This window comes from Pectinophora gossypiella, chromosome 10, assembly GCF_024362695.1.
Source record: "Pectinophora gossypiella chromosome 10, ilPecGoss1.1, whole genome shotgun sequence".
In the NCBI taxonomy this organism is placed as follows: Eukaryota; Metazoa; Arthropoda; class Insecta; order Lepidoptera; family Gelechiidae; genus Pectinophora; species Pectinophora gossypiella.
In genome coordinates, this window is record NC_065413.1 from 9,668,342 (window position 1) to 9,686,509 (window position 18,168).

Below are 18,168 nucleotides of genomic sequence, written 5' to 3' on the forward strand. Positions count from 1 at the left end.
ACTTGCATAAAGTACCGAAGCTTCGAACTATCTACGTGTTGACGCAGTTTGAACTATCGTTTCAATACACGAAGCGTCGATTGCAATAGAGTGTTGCGGCGACAATCTGTTCATTACGCGATGATGAGAGTGGCTGGCGGTGTCTCGGTAATGTAATGCAGTGCAAATGAGTCAATCTCCACGGACCGACACCGGCTGGACGAGGCCACACATTGCCATTAGGAAATCGATTCTCTAGACCCCATAATAATACCCAGCTGCCCGGTCGCCAAGCGCAACCCTTGAAACATGGTCATTTGATTTACTTGCTTCTCAGTGAAATGGAGCTTCTCTGCTGGAGCAACAGAAAACAGTATGCGGCAAGCCGCTTAATTCGTCTAAGGCATGTGTAGAAGGCAGATTAAGGGATTATCTCTTCCTTATCTAATTGGGCGTCGAGCTCGTAAAATATTTATCAAACTTAAGAAACAGATGACTCCAATTTTGTGACTGCAAGTTACCTTCTACCGGTTTGTGGCTCTTCTCACCCCCGAGACCAGCAAGCGTGAACTGTACTTACATGAAATAGGTATTTAAAGGATTTATATTTTCGGTAGTTTATATATAATAGAACAATAATAAGCTCCTTATATCTACATTACGAAATAAATCTACACGTATAAGAGCAGCTGCACCCACTTCCTATTTTCCCAAGAATATCTGTCATCTGCATTCACGAAGGACGTGTTTGTCATGTCACACCTGCAATCCAATAATGACGTGAGAGGAAAGGAAAGTCGGTCGCACTTAGTTTTCCAATCTAAACAATAGAAATTCAGCGGGTGCGCGGCCCGCGGGACGCCGATCTATCTCTATGTAAATTATGCGGCAAATAACACCGACTTGCGTTCATCAGTGGATCGACACGTGGCCCGACTTGGCCACGCAATTTGGCGCAATTTTTTATAGCCACAGCTAATCAAAGGTCGGTCAGTTGCAGCGCTAGTATTTAGGGAGTCTAGCTAGATTCAACTGGTACTGATTGCGACTGCTTCCTCTAGATTGGTCGTTCAAGGACGCCTACAAATTGTTCAGTAGAGTACCACTCTATTTGAGTCTAAATATTCGTGGTATTGACGTCATCCATTTGTCTATTTTAATATAAAGTCATTTCAATGTAACTGAGTAACTTTCATATTATGCAAATCACTCTAACTGTTATGTTAACCCATTCTACCTTAATCTAAATTTAAGGGAAATGAAAGCAGAATAATAACCGGCTTACCCAACCAGTCCAAACGTGTAATTCAGGTCTTTTTGAAATGCTAAATTGTTTATATTAGCCATAAATAGTAACGGGTTCTTAAGTTCTAAGAACTTACCGAGGTGTTGTAGAGATATAGACACATTCGCTGTCGCAGGTTGTAACGCATAGCAATGTGGTTGTCATGGTGACTGCTCCTCCAATGGACCTCTCCTCTTCCTTAATGATGCTTCCTTTCTTTCTCTTCCTCATATTTGCTTCCTCTTGAGTTGTCGGATAAGGATCAATGGAAACAAATTCGCACAGCATTTTGGTAAATATGTCGAGTACCAAGTTATCTGAGTAAATATATGTTGTAGAACTACAGGAAGGTATAATCAGAGACGTAAGAATATTGTTAGTTTAGACTACTAAATATCTCAATTCAAATGATTATATTCGTACGTTATTTATCTAATTACTAACAAAACAAAGAAATTGTTTTAAAAGGAAGTAGGCATGGTCAAAAAGAGGTTTTAACTTTTATAATTGACATAAGTGCCTTGTTAATATTCTATTATTATGTTTTATTGCAAGATTTTAATCAATTATCTTCTTCCAGAATTGACACTAGGTACTTGAGACAGTAGGAACATTGACTTTTCTTAAATTAGCGATTACAATTGCTAAATTACAGTTCTACTATACGTATCTACTTAGGTGTGTAAATAGTTGTGTAGGTGTTAGTGTAAATAGGTGTATATTAGGTAATAGTCAATACAGATAAGTGTTCTTGAATATTAGAAGACTTTCGCAGTGCAGCTTGAGTTTTCGCCAGCGGTCCTGAAATAGAAGATATTTATTCGTTGTAGATGGAGGAAATATTCATTAAATGCCTATTTAAATCATGATGTTTGAAAAGGTGATTATTTGAAGGTGTTTTCCCTTTTGTAGTACGGACCTCTAAAAATATACTAAAAGAATGCTTTGTTATTAGGTACTAAAGCAACAAGAGGAACATTGTCCCTAAATAGGTTTGTGCCTACATTAATAATAATAATTATAAATAAACTGTGTTATTTTACATACTTTGTCCATATTTTGATAAAACAAATTGTATTTTTTCGTCTATCTTCTGGTAAATATGATCTATAATACAGCCAAATTGAGTGGCAATAAGAATGTTCGTGCTTGAATAAAGATCGTTGTGCAGATTTCCCTAACACAGTTGGCTGGACCATTACAAACGGCGATACAGCTCACCATCTGCCACGTTGGTCTAATAAAAATCTTTGACTACCTCAATTGGGCTATAGTGAGCTTATGTTATGTTGTATTAAAGACCGTTTTAAATTCACGCTACAGGACGATTCTTCTTCTTCTTATCGTGTGGGTTGTGAGGTGGAATACCAGCCTCATCAACCCTGGTGTCAGGGTTATAATTGAGCCGCCAAAGGCCCCTGACATGGCTCATGTAACGATTACTCACTTACATCATTAAATAGTAACCGGGACCAACGGCTCAACGTGCCTTCCGAAGTATGGATCATCTTACTTTCGGACAATCAGGTGAGCAGCCTGTAATGTCCTAACCAAAGTAGGGATCATAAAGTGTTTTTTGTGATATGTCCCCACCGGGATTCGAACCCGGGGCCTCCGGATCGTGAGTCCAACGCTCAAACACTGAACCACAGAGGCCGTTAGGACGATTATTAACTATATCAAATTGTTATAATTTCTCTGAGATGTTGGTTTGTGTAATAATAAGGAACTGTGCGAGCTGCAAACTTTTTATAGAGCTGGTTTATTACGTTCTACCTCATTAGATATGTAACTGCATGTTTCATTAGTTACTGTTAGGCATGGTACATACCAAGCTGTTAGACACTCTCTCCACAAAACGGCTCTGGCTGGCCTTTATGTTTATAAAGGCCAGCAAAGTGCAGTAAATTAATAAAGCTTTATTTTTTTATTTTATTTTTTTGTAGAAGAATATGTTAGTTTTTAATTCTTTTAAAATAACATTTTCTAATTTAGCTTTCGTAGCTTTACATTTTAGGCTAGTACGTAGGAATCTAGAACTAAATAGTTTTATTTCCGGAATTATTTTTCAATACTAGTTACTTCCAGGTTAGTTAGGTATCAATTTCTATTTGGTGTAGAGAAATAGAACACCCTGTAATCAATCCGAATAAAGATATTGGAGTAGAGAAATATACAATATAATATAGATATGACGTCTTAATAATTTACACCTACTTATTTGAACTCCGAAACTGTGCAATAACTTTGTTGCTGTTGTCAGCTACCTAATAATAATTCGCCCCTCGCTTCGGCCCCATGCACGCCTTCCAAAAGTCCGGGACTCCATAGACCCGAGATAGTGGAAATGACATATTAAAATAAGTTCATTTCTCACAATTACAGTAAAACTTAACATAAGTAGTACAACTCACAGTGAAGGTGTTTCTATTGTGAGAGAGACTGGTTATACTTATACTGGACAAGACACCCAGCTAATAACTTTATTTTTTTACCCTTTGTAACTTAAACCCTGGTACTCAATATTTATAAACGGTTTTTTACACGAGTTCACTACTTGGCTGGAATACAGATACGGGTTAACTGGGTGTTAGTCGCGCTATTCACCGCGCTATCCAACTTACATGCCCGCTTTCAGATTTCTTTACTACTAGTGACCTGTCTGACCTAGCGACCGATAAAGTCTTCTATGGGACCTAAAAGTTCTCTTCATGAACCCTTTTAAGGATACATGTGAGACGAATGTGATAGTACGATGAATGTGATGGTGTGATGGTACGGTAATGTGATGGTATGGCATGTTTTAAAGAAAGGTCTTGAAATTTCAGTAACTAGACGGACAACTGAGATCTGTCTAAAATAAAAAATAAATTATAATTAAAGATAAAATTTCCAAGGTCAAGTTTAGAATAATAAACAATATAAAATTGACTTTCGTCTTACAAATTTTTTGTTGGTAAGTATACTTATGTATACATAAGGTATTTGAATTATATCTTTGACACATCTCAGTAGACCAACGAGTCAAAAATAGGACTCCAGATCATTTCTAGGCCTAAAGCGTAATTGTATGACGACTTTACAGATCTCATGTTTAAATGAACCCGTAGCGATTTTGCTTAAATAAGTAGGTATGGTCAACAAAGATATACTTCTACCACTAGTTAGTTATATAGGCCACTGTTTAGTAGCTCTCAACGCTTTGCCTACTTAGGCTCGAAGGACTTGTAAAGCTCATCCACAGATGGGGGTATTACTAGACACCGAGAATCTATATGAAAACATAGCTAGTTTCTGTGTGCACGCGTGAATGCAAACTCGAACGTCGGCCGCGGCCCACTATGGATCGAAAAATGGCTTTCATAGACATAGGGATTTCTTTTAAGTGGTGGTTTTTTTGCTGGATATAGCTTCTATTACCTATTACTATATAGGAAAATGATTGCAATCCGCTTTTGCACAGAATCAACTCGGGTATCATTTTCCTATATAGTAATAGGTAATAGAAGCTATATCCAGCAAAAAAACCACCACTTAAAATTTGAAATCCCTATGTCTATGAAAGCCATTTTTCGATCCATAGTGCGGCCTCTGTGTGCTTTAAGTTCAAAACTATTAAAAGAACATAAAAGCATAACATAAGCTCACGACTATATCCCAACTTGGGTAGTCAGAGGTACATCCATCGCAAAATGAACTAAATACTACTCACACATCACCGAGCTTTCTGCTAGACCAATATGCTAGGTGGTGAGCCGTATTGCCGCCTAATGGTCGAGACAACTGTTTTAATTAAAACTGCACTTAAGATAAATTAATAACTCATTTGTGAAGTCCGGTACCGGGGTTCGATTCGGCGCTCCCCGATTGAGAAGCAAGCAGGTGTACCATAGGGCCACAGTGACGTGAAAACTATTGGCACTGATTAGATTAGATTAAATTAGATTAGATTCATTTATTTCACATTTAGTTATACAACACATTTTAGACACAACATAAAACGGTAACAACATAAAATATGATCGTCGAAAATGATAATAAAAGAATGTCAACAAAGAAGATAATAAATTAAATCAAAATGTCAAAAGATAATAAATCAATTAAGTACAATGTCATGGCTAATAATAATTATAAATTAATTATGTATAAAATAAAATTACATTCAAGTAATAACAATAAAATACAATGCAAATTTTTAATATGTTTATTTATTACTGGTTATTAGGTTAGTAGTCATTGAGCCAAATCGAAGTCAAAAATGCTTCGGGGAACAAAGTTACGATGAGGGACTTTCCACACTATGTTCTCCAAAAATATTAATATAGATGGCGCTGTTCAGATTTAACGTGATAATTACCTATTTTCTCATTGCTTCGGGGGTCGGGGTAATTACTCTATAATATAATGTTAATGTAATGGGTTGATGAGGTTGGTATTCCACCTCACAACCCACACGATAAGAAGAAGATATAATGTAATGACAGAGGCATATTAATTAAAAATAATTGCTGCTTGATATTTAGATCAGGTACTGATAGATGATATGATTATGATTATGAATTATGTTGCTACCTACATTGCTTGTCTTTATTTTAGAAGAATAATGGGTTGAAGATATATTGTGCCTGATTGTAAAATAAGGGTCATCATTCATTTATACCCGAGAACAAAGATAAAGATGATGCTTGGTTGACATACCACTAATCCGCACCAGGCGCTTCGCTTCATCTTTCATAATACGCACAGCCAAGGAATGGAATGGACTGCAAGCGTCGGTGTTTCCTGTATCTTATATCCTGGGGTCCTTTAAATCACGGGTGAATAGGCATTTTTTGGGGAAGCTCGTTCCAATGTCGATCTCTTCTTCTCCTCGTGGAAGAACGAAGTCAAGAGCAAACCCATCTTAATTAAAAAAAAAAAATGTCTGTCATCCATGAAATTAGAAGGTTAAACGAAGGAAAATCTTTACAGCGCCATATGTATTTTTTTTTTGGGGGGAACGTCGCTTGGATTGTCCCTCATTGCTAAATGATGAGTGGCAAATGACACTACCTCGGGATCAGAATCCGAAGTAAAATATAAAAATTGTCTAAAAGTGACTGGCAGGACTTGACGAGTTTAGATCACATAAAATGTGAAGATTGGAGCTTAATATATCCCAAGTAGATACTTGTTGAGGAGCTCGGTGGCGCAGCGGTAAACGCGCTCGGTCTGCGATTGTAGAAGTTAAGCAACTTTCGCAAAGGCCGGTCATAGGATGGGTGGCCACTAAAAAAAAAGTTTTCATTTCGAGCTCTTCCGTGCTTCGGAAGGCACGTTAAGCCGTTGGTCCCGGCTGCATTAGCAGTCGTTAATAACCACCATTCCGCACTGGGCCCGCGTGGTGGTTTAAGGCCCGATCTCCCTATCCATCCATAGGGAAGGCCCGTGCCCCAGCAGTGGGGACGTTAATGGGCTGATGATGAGATACTTGTTATAATTACCAACTTGTGATCCCCGGTATGGTTAGGACACTACTGGCTGATTACCTAATTGTCCCAGAGTGAGATTCGGAGGACTCGTTACGTCGTTGGTCCCGGTTACTACTTACTCATATAAGTACGTTACATGAGCCATCTCAGGGGCCTTTGGCGGCTCGATAATAACCCTGACACCGCGGTTAATGAGGTCGTCAATCCACCTCACAACCCAAGCAGAAGTTATAATTCACAAGAAGTTGCCCTTTACGTACTTTTTTGTGACCTTACCCACCCCGGTAGATACGGCGAGCGTGAGCTTATTCGCGAAGAGTGATTTTGAATCAATGATTGAGTACAGTGAGTTGCTTTGAATTCACACGAGAAAACAGTTTCTTGGTTTGACTTGATGTTATTCAGGGTTACTGAAAAGGTTTGGAATTGAATAAGTATGTAAAGGTAGATTAGGAAATCTTTGATCTGCATATAAATGAAAGCATTTGTAAGTAAAATTCTGTTTACTTTACCTATTTTCTCAATGTCACGAATGTGTCCACAAAAGGGAAGGCAGAGATATACGTACAGTATATACACTTACTTCTCGCCAGCTATGTTAAGTGACACGTGATAGGAGGCGAGCCTATTGCTATTTACCGGGTACGGTCACGAGTACTAATATGTATACACTTTGATACCATGTCACATTAACTTTTTCGACAAATTGACCAGTAAGTCTCATTAAATGTCAAATATGTTAGTGCGACAGGGTTCTAAAGTGGGTATATGATAGTACTCATGACTGTACAACTCTTGGAAACTACGTGATATTAATTCTTATGATCCAAACATGAATTTAAAATCATAAAGTCGAATTCAGCGGTATAGCGTCCGAGCGTCTAAGTCGACAGTGAGAGTAAGAAAAAATATATGGGATTGACATAAGTTGACATAATGTGACGACATTTTTATATATGTATTTGGCTATTTGGTAACGTAGAACCCTTGCCCAGGGACACGGGTGAAGACCTCAACGGTTGCAGAGGCGAAGATGGGAGCCATCGGTACGGCAATGCAGGACGGAAGCGGCAAGTCACAGGGACTGTAACCTGAAACCGGACAGCGGGCAGCAGTAGCTGTCAGTACTATTCAGAGACGGAGGACAGGAGTCCTAGTATGGCTTTGTAATAGACTACTCTGGGCGCCATCCCACTTGTGTCAGACAGAGTACTGCGGGGCGGAAGGCAAGAGGGAAACCACTGCCCTATTTTTCCCTAAAAAAGTAGGATGGAAAATGCTGCACCGACAAGAGCGTGGTTCTTAAATTGATGATGATGATTTGGTAACTTGGCATTAGCCCTCTACCTAGCCCGAGGATTACCTCGGGGCTATCGAGGATGATGAGTAGACAATTCGATGAATGGACCTATTAAATGCAATAAAACATAAAAAATATATATATTTGTCGATCAATCCGTCTAACTATGCAAACAACTTAGATGAATCACCACCGGTACAGGCACAATATAGGGAAATATTCATGCAACAGATCTTTTAGTCGAATGGACAATGTCCAAATATCCTGCGGCTTCGGTCGATTATTCAAAACAGATGCGGTAACGCGAATTAGAGACTGCGGACATACCTAAAACCAATCCAGAGGCCGGATTTATTGCGTATCAAATGAAATTGGTACAAAATTGATCGAAATTTAAAAAAATATTAAGTATGCTTATTTTTTCGAAGTTGGTTAGAATGAAATTGAGTCGTGTACTAGGTTAAAGATAAATTATGAAATTCAGATTAAGTACTAAATAAAGACAGATCTAAAACTAACGAAAAACATTTCCTTTTTCCCAAGAAAAACATAATAATAAGTGTTTGACGTTTAGTAAAAAGTAACTGATTTGACTAGTTGGAAACTAGCCTATTATTATATTTTAGTTATACAATCTGTTTTCGATTTTATGGCTGCGTAACTGGCCAATATAGGAAAGCCATAAAATAATTATTTTTCTTTTTATCTTTATTTGGCGTTAATAATTTTTTTTTGATAATTAGTAACCAGTACACTTTCACAATTAAAAAAACACTTTTTGATGTTTTGAATTTATTTACATTTTAATCCGGTCAAATCTTTTAAAAACAATTGAATAAAATGAAATAGTTCTTTTCTCACATCATAAAGCAATGTACAGACAAGCACTATGTTGTAATGTAACAAGTACAACCAACCACTAAAACAATGCACCTAGTGTGTACCTACATAGTTTAGTTATAGCCGGACATAATCCATAGTGGAGAGCGGCGGTGTTCGTTCAGTCGTGGCAAATCTTGTAAACCACTTACACCCCAGTTGTCATAACGCGCTGCACCCTTAATGCCTCCCGTATACAGCCTACAACCCATCGTATTAGGATTATCCAGACAATATTCATAAAGTGCTGCAAATAGCCCAGCTGTTCTGTTCACCATATTTTTCTTTGTACCTTAAGTTGCTGCAAGGAATTTTCTTGTATACGTATATGTGTCATGTAAAAAAGCTAATGTCAAAGACACCCTTATATATGTATACTGTAGACACTTAATTTTAAGTGATTACTGTGATTATTTATTCACGGGAAAGGATAGAGAGGGATGACTGACAGCTATTAATTTAAAAAAGAATGAAAGAACAACCCGGCGGAAACAAATAGACACCTCGCCTGTGTGCTGAATTTCGGTTGGATTATAGGCCAATATAATATTTTGATTTCTTCCTGACATTAACGTGTGTTCCGTAATTTTATGCATGTTCATTACCCGTCCCTTACCTTTTCGACGGATAAGAAAATGATAGGTACTTACTATTTAACATAAAATTGGAAGTTACAGAAATCAGCACCAAATATTTATTTTGTTCAATGTAAAAAAAATGCTGAACAGTATAAGCGTAAATCGTTTTTCAGTAAAGTAGTAGAGGGGGATTAAAATACCAAATCGAAGCAATTCATCTAAAAAAACAATATTGCTATTTGACATTTATTTGCATTGCGCACTTACTTTTATATGCGCAAACTGGCCTTTTTAACCCCTTTAAAGATAAATATATTTATTCCAACAGACCAATTAAGTATAAAATACTTATATAATTCAGGACCATTCGCGGTTTTTAAAACCTTAATTTGGCGGTTAATGTGTCGAATGGTAAATGAGATTCGGTTAGTGAGCTTAAAACGTATCAACTTGAACGACGTACATAGCTTTGTAAACGATTTTATTGGAAATAAATAGTTTTGTGATTGTCTGGGATTTTGTGTCTATTCAGTTGTCTATTAGGTATTTATTTATAGGTTTTTTAAATACAGGGCGTTAGTGACACTAACGAAAACTGTGAGTTATGATTCAAACTATGACTCTGAGTTGATATCAAGTGGAATTTTCCGTCGCAAAAGTGTGGAACTGAAAATAATTTAAAATAGACTAAAATTTTTGTGAATTTTCCGACAGGAAATTCTACTTGATATCAACATAGAATCATGGTCTGAATCATCCCCCTCAGTATTCGTTATGACACCGTAATGAATACTGAGGGGAGGATGATTGAGCTCATCTATCGCAAAAGTATTGAAACGAAAATAATAATAAAAAAAAAGTAGGATCATGATTTTTGCTCCATTCCAATTGATATTAATTCAGAAACATGGTCTGAATCATCCTCCTTAGTATTCATTACGATGTCACTAACAATACCTGTATATTATTAGAAAGAATAAGATACAGACTAGAGGTGTCATGGGGGCGTTCCGGACCGGGAATATTTAGTAATGGTCGAGTTTGCTGCATGCGTACGCTAGCATGCTGCTGAGCCGAATACGGTATCGCCTTTGTGCGTGGAGATCTCAAATAAAATACCTAATGATATTTCCACAAAGTACCACATACATGCTTTAAAAGTCCCTCAGTAAAGAAAGAAAATAAAAAACAAAACACGGTATAACACATAACTTACAATCAAAAGACGTAATAAAAATAACTTACACGAGAGAGTACAAATAAAGTTTGGAGTCGTATTATTTCAAGTACTTATTGAAAACAAATAAAAAAAAAAACGAAATAAATATTATAACGAATAACTTCATTTAAAGACATTCACAAGTTCGCAAGTGCTTATTAAGGTATTATCTACTCACCCTTAGTAGTTAAATTCATCCGTCCCTCTTCAGTAGCAATCAATCAATGATTCGCTGGTTCCGGCTTATTACCTCTGGTATGCTGCTAATTATCCTGTGAAATGCGAAGTACAGTCAAGTGCCATAAATTATAGGAGCTGTGTATATGTGTGGTTAGTGTTACTCAGACAAGAGCTCTCCAGGTTCACCTCTTAGTTACATGAAGTACCAGGGGCTCATAGCTCGAGAGGGCTATCGTTGCAACACGCAATATGATATCAAGTTAGTGCCCATTGACGAATTAGTAGGCACGTTCTAATATGAGCTGGGTAAGTATGATATTGATAGTGTTGTGGACTTAGAATTAGAAAAGGACTGTTAAGCTTACGCATGGAATCAGATAGGATAGATTGATTAAAATGACAGCAGGATAGACCGCCACAGCAACCCACATACTCTACACACACATACACGCTCACACACACGCGCTCTAGTAACAGCATAGAGCGCAAAAATATATCAGCAAAATGTATCTACTATTTTGACAGCTTGAAAGCTGCCTAATCAAGCTATATTATATACGTACAACAAAATAGATTAAAAAAGTTTAATAAAATAATCGGATGGTCAAGGTCTGTGATGTGTCATTACCGGAAATGTTCCCGTTGTACAAACTCTTTTATATTAAGGACACTGCCTGCTTTTCTTTTTCAAATTATTCTTTCTTGTAATCTGGTCTTGTCTGTCTTAACCTCGTAAAGCCAAGGTTTCCAGACACAATAGTGAAACAATGGAGTTTGGATTTTAAAAGGACTGTCGGCGTTACGACTTTAAGGTTGGGTAATAAAGCATTTTTTAGTTTTGAGCGTTGTTACTGCCGGGAATGTTCTTAAAGTGGAAATATTTCCGGGAACGGCATATCACTGGCCACGGTTTAACGAAGTGTGTGTATTAATTGTATAAGTTATATACGCCGTAATTGTCTTATATATTAGTCAGAATACCGTAACCTTCTAAGTGTAAAAATGTTTTAATGTTTGTGATGTGGCTGTACTTTATAAATAAGTAATAAATAAGTGTGGTACTCTTTCAGTGACGTTAGTAGGTAACCGCCTCCCGAGTAACTTGAAGTTAGCTCGTGGCCCGTTTCCGGCGTAGTTTGAATGTAACGTAGTTTTGTTCGCTTCCTAGGCACTCGTTTAGTTGGTCTAACTGAATCTGCCTGATGGCTCGTCGAGATTCAGAAGTGTTTGCACAATGTACATCAGTCGTTTTCATCCGTTTACTTTGAAAATTCTCGGTTGGTAGCTACCTGACTATAGAACGTGAATGTTTTCTTGCATTAAGTATTATAGACATGATATTATTTTACGTAATCGCAGAGAAATTACTCAAGCAAGCAAAAAATATCCTATAGTCTTCTAAGAGAACGACCATACCACTAAGAACCGCGTGCAATATTTCAGTCGTTCCCGAGATTACTTCGAGCATAAGTAATTTTTTTTTTGACGTGACTTATTGTAGATTTGCCGCAGATGGCATTAACTACTTGGCCGGACAAATTCGAGCATACAGAGGATATACTTGCTATATACCTTCTACGTATTTATTGATAAATGTTAAACTTAATTAATATAAGGTCCTCTTTGCCCAATGTTTTTATATTATCACTTACTGCAATAATTTGTGCGGTTGTGACCAATGAAGAAACAATCTATAGGTAGGTATACATGGTTAATCAATGAAACAACCAATCTACTATTGTCAATCTATACCTAGATTTCTCAATAGTAAGATAGCGTTTATTCGTATAATAAAGTCTTTAGATTTTTCCATACAATTTGCTATTCCGTTGACAAATAATATATCCGTTTATTAAAAAACCTGCCCTTTAGCTAAATTAAAAACGAAACAAGAGAGGTTGTCAGGTCGTAATGCTTCATAATAGCCCGTCATGGAAGAAAGGAGTCCGCTTTGACACCACAACAAAAGGAACTGTGACGCACTATGGAGAAATTACACACTTTTACCAGCATGTCCACTCCGGAGACAGGTAATGACAACACCCTTTAATATAATGTGAAAGAGTTATCATTTTATTATTATAAATGAATGGACAAACTTTTATTCAAAGAAAAGTAATAGGGTTCCATTTTGAGAGTCATGTCTCTCTATTTAAGAGCTGCGCTCTTGTTGGTGGAGTAATCTCCATTCCTCTCTTCTTCCCAACAAAACCTTCACCTCCCGATACGACACGACCTGCACCTTCTCTTTTATTTGTTTCATAAATGTTATCCTAGGTCTACCCCTTCCTCTCTTCCCTTCAATTTTTCCTTCTATAATGTTTGTTATAAATGAATCGTGTCGTATCAGGTGGCCAATCATATTTCCTCTCCGGTTCTCTAGTCTTCAATATTGTTCTGTTTTCTTCAACTCTTTCCAGCACTTTTTCATTTACATATACACATTACACACATATACATTATATACACACATATACATTATAGTTATGTTAATAAGACCTTAGTACTACTAATGTAATACTACGGATGTAGCCGTTGTTCTCGTTAAATATCAAGCGCTTTACCTTTCAAATAAAGCAGTTGATAACTAAAACCTTGTTTTTTTGACGTGACTTATTGTAGATTTACCGCAGATAGCATTAACTACTTGGCCGGACAAATGGGGAGCGCTGAAGGCTCTCACCCGGTACAACGTTTATGGTATCTAAAACTATCAATAGGTACTTATTACTGAATATGTCGTAAAAATGTTCACAGCGGACAATAAATGTACCGCAACGCGTCTGCATGCAGAATACGTGTTGTTGCAATTAATCAACTAGTTCGTTTGCAATCGGAGCTGTACAAAGGTGGTATAATGAAATTAACGAAGCTGGGCGGTGACCACGGCTGGCCTCTCATTCCGCCCACGTACACGCTAGTTACATCAATTTGGGCACATCGAGGCACCCCTCTATGATTTAATACTATCATCAAGATTTGCATGTCACAGGACTCGCTGCCCAAATGCTCTGTTACCTGCAAATAGATTTGGCAGGATATACCTGGATAAATTAATTTCCAACACATTACCATGCGCTTGAGTCGACGTTGATTGTTAGTATAAACATAAATACGTATTACGGAAACAATGAACTTAATGCGCGTGTATAATTTAGTAAAGTGGACTTAAGTATTATGTGAAATGCACAGTTGCTTGGTTTACTTATAAATTAATATAATATACGTACTGTAAAATGTACTTATATAACATATCTATATCTATGTAAAAAAATACTTATTGTATAGATATATATATTTTTAAATAATTCTCATTGATGTTACAAAACAATAAATAAAAATTGGAAACTTCTTTCCCGGCGGTCTTTTTCCTTTACTAGCTATTTTTTTTAAAGGATGTAAAAGTGCGAAAATTTTGGATCACATCCAGCATCGAGACGAATCAACGTTATTCCGTTAAACTCCTTAAAGTTTTACCATGAATGAAGGAATGCTATTCCAACCTTAACAGGAATAAGCTTTCTTGTAAACAACTTGATTTAGGGTTTTGAAATTCGCGTTTGTAATAAGGTATGCGTTATAGTCATGAAAAAAGTGTCTCCTACGCACTGTACGTGATTGTGATTTTAACATGTACAATGTGTAACTGAAAATACGATATAAACCCCACACGTGCAATGTATTTTTTTATTTTAAAGACATTGGAATTCATGTAAATAGATGGCAAGAAAAAATGTGCCCCACATATGGGACTTGCACGTAAGATATTTCAAATTTATTGCCCCATATGTGGTTCATACACAGCGTGTTAATTTTGAATTCCGTACATAGACAAATAGTTTAATATACATTCCACAGTTGGGCACAAGTCCTCACTCAATTATCTGGAGGGGGTTTTGGAGCATACCTACTCCATCACGCTACTCGCAGTACGGGTTAGTGAAGGTGTTTGAGCTACTGTAGCCGGGTATAACAGCTTAACATGCCTTCCTTTCATTCCAACTTGGAATAACCTTGTAAGCCCTTTTTTTGACGTGACTTATTGTAGAATTGCCGCAGATGGCATTAACTACTTGGCCGGACCTTGTAAGACCGAGATTTCCAGACGCAATAGGAAAACTATGGGGTTTGGATTTTAAAAGAACATTCGGTATAATCCTTATTTACGGTAAATGCTGTGTACGGATGTAATTTGCAAGTATTGCGACCAAATTATTATTTTTATAATACTGCGTGTGACAATATTTTTTGTATTGCTGAATGTGTACCTAAATAAATAAAAGCTGCTATCCCGTACGAACTAATTGTCACCATTGTTACTCTTGAGTTATTAGTCAACATTTTCAGGAGTAAATGTAAAATTCTCCGTGCCAATTACCAAATCCGTTGGACGTTGTATCTCGGCTGAACAAGTTCTTCAACAATAGGTTGGAGTTCCGGCTAATAGAAGGCTTTGTGGACAATGGCAGGTTCGGTGATATTAATTGCGACATGTTCGGTTACAGGGGAGACTGCCCCGGGCCGTCTCATCTACATCACATATCAGTACACCTATGACCCCTACCAGCACAGTGACCATTTGATATCTGGCTCATTGGACTGTGTGTTGCCGGTAAAATGCCTCCTTATATCGAAGCATATGATATAAAATGACCCCAGTTAAAATCTGTAATATTTTGTGTATGTAGAATAACGTCTTCTCTATCTACCCTATGACTTATGTATGTATATTTTATTGTACATTTTCCTCGGGTGAAGTATTTTTTGTATGGGCCACCTTGCCTGGTCAGACACTGTTCTAACGGTTTTCACAACATGGACAGGAAGGTAAGCAGCTGAAAGCCTTTGCTTCTGCCAATGTGCATTCAAGAATGTAGTTACCTACTTCAAATACGAATTCAAATATACTTTATTGCACCAAAATAAAATCAAATGGTTACAAACGTGATTTAACTAGTACGTGGCAAATGGTGGCCTTTTCGCTTAAAGCGAAGTAATTCAGGGTCCTTTGGCGGCTTAATAATAACCCTGACACCAGGGTTGATGAGGTTGGTTATCCACCTCACAACCTACTTGGTAGAAGAAGATAGATAACATTTCGTCAGCGACACTGTCTCGTGATAATTTAGGCTAGTAGTAGTAGAATAGTTTGTACCGTCTGGCTATATGCAGAGATAGCCCACGGCTGTCTGTCCGTCATCTGCATAACAAAGACACATCTGGTGACCGACACGCACTCATTGTAACCTGCTGCGATTTGATTTATTCCCACACAGACATTACCTCACCTCTTAAAGGAGGACCGGCAAAAAATTGAGCCTGGTTCTGGAGCGAATATGAGAGTGAAATTTTAAAGGAGCATTTATAGTGATTAAGTGAGAGTTTTAAGACACCATTTTGTTGATCTAATCAATTGCTCTATTATATCCTTATTTGTAGACAACGCTCAAGTTACGTCAAAAAATAGTTCATATAGAGGCACTTTCAAAAATTGAAAAACCCAATTAGTACTAATCTATAGATTTATAGTTACTTACTAATATATATGATGTCTCATTTTACTGCGTGAAAGAGGAGGTGCAAAACATAAAGAAATGCTAGCCTCCGCTGGCGGGCCGGTACAAACTTCATACAAGAATCTAAGCAAGTTGAGACTATTCAAAAACACCGCATATAAATATTGATTGAAAGTAGCCATAACTTTTTAACGCTCAACATCTGAATCACGGAGGCCGGACGCTAATATAATAAGAGTTGATGCAAATTGTCGTCTAATGCCCTGTAATGGTCTGTCGCTCTATCCACAGTAGGCTTCACATGTTTTTGTTTAAGTACTTTATAATTTGTATTACATTATAAGTTTATGCATACTTAGCGGTGACAACGGTTCATAAGAGATGAAGCGCGGGAAAGGGTGTAATATTACTAAGTTTAAATGTTATGGGAGTTGAGAATTAATAGAAAAGTAGATAAAAAAGATTCACAGCCCCTTGGGCGCTGTAAACTAAAGTATTAATATTTTAATACCTGAGGTTTATTTCCATGAATTAGGGGAACGAGCTGAGTTATAGTTTTATTAGATTACACCAAAACCATTATTCTGATATGACATCGTAGAACAAAATCACTTTATTATTTTTACATGAGTATCAATATTAAGCGAAGTAAGTCTTTAACTTCTTAAGAGCTTACTGAAAGCTTAAAAGGTTCCAGGTAAGTAATCGGATTAAGTACATCGTTTCATTGTAGATATTTGAACTTCATCAAAAACAAGAGGACAATGTTGGCGCTGGGTTTCGTGTAACTGACTTCTAAAATAGGTACATAATGTTGTAGAAATAAATAATGAGAACAGATCTTAACATTTGAATATCTAACTATTTATTACTTAGCATGTTTTATTTAAAGTATTCTGCTAAGGTGTAATTGAGGTGGGTTTTTCTTTGGCTTAAGAACTTTTCGGATGTCTAAGTCAACAAGTCAACTTTAGTAGTTTCTTATGAGCTAGTTAGCTTTTTTCGATTAGATAGTGATTGAGGGAGCTAGCTGTATTTATCGGTTATCATGAATCTATTTTATTACATAATGCCGTATTTGGAAGTCAAAATACAATTATAAGAAGACCGAGGCTTTTCGTATTAACACCCTACTCAATTACAATGAATAAATAAAATCTTTTGTTTGCATTTCAGACAGCGTCAATACTCCGATGAATGTTATTGTTAATTAAAACCCACGACGCGGTAATGTATTTGTAAAATTGACATTTTTCTCACGTGAGTTTAATACTCGTCGATTCTGTCCAAATGATGAAGGAATAACGGTTTTCTACTTAAAAACAAAATAGTAAATAATTCAATGTATTTATGTGTGGCTGCAAGTTGTCCTTTGTGACTTGTGATATTGAGGACTTGAGTTGGTTTGTCCCTAATAACATAATAATAGCTCTTCCGCTTGGGCGCGAACCTCGGCTCAGGGCGTCGTCGGAGACCATTGGATTCTTATGTGTTTCCCTTGTTTTCTTTGAGCTAGACCGTTTTATCATGTTTATTAAGAATAAAATTTACCTATGAAAGAGGTTATATGAAACTTCTATTCAATTTTAAATTTGGAACATTAATCATCATCATCATCAGCCGTATGACGCCCACTGCTGGGCATAGGCCTCCCCCAAGGATCTCCACGACGATCGGTCCTGCGCTGCCCGCATCCAGCGGGTAATTAAAAAAGCGGCGAACATTAATATTAAGAATTAAAAACCATAATACCCACTGTGA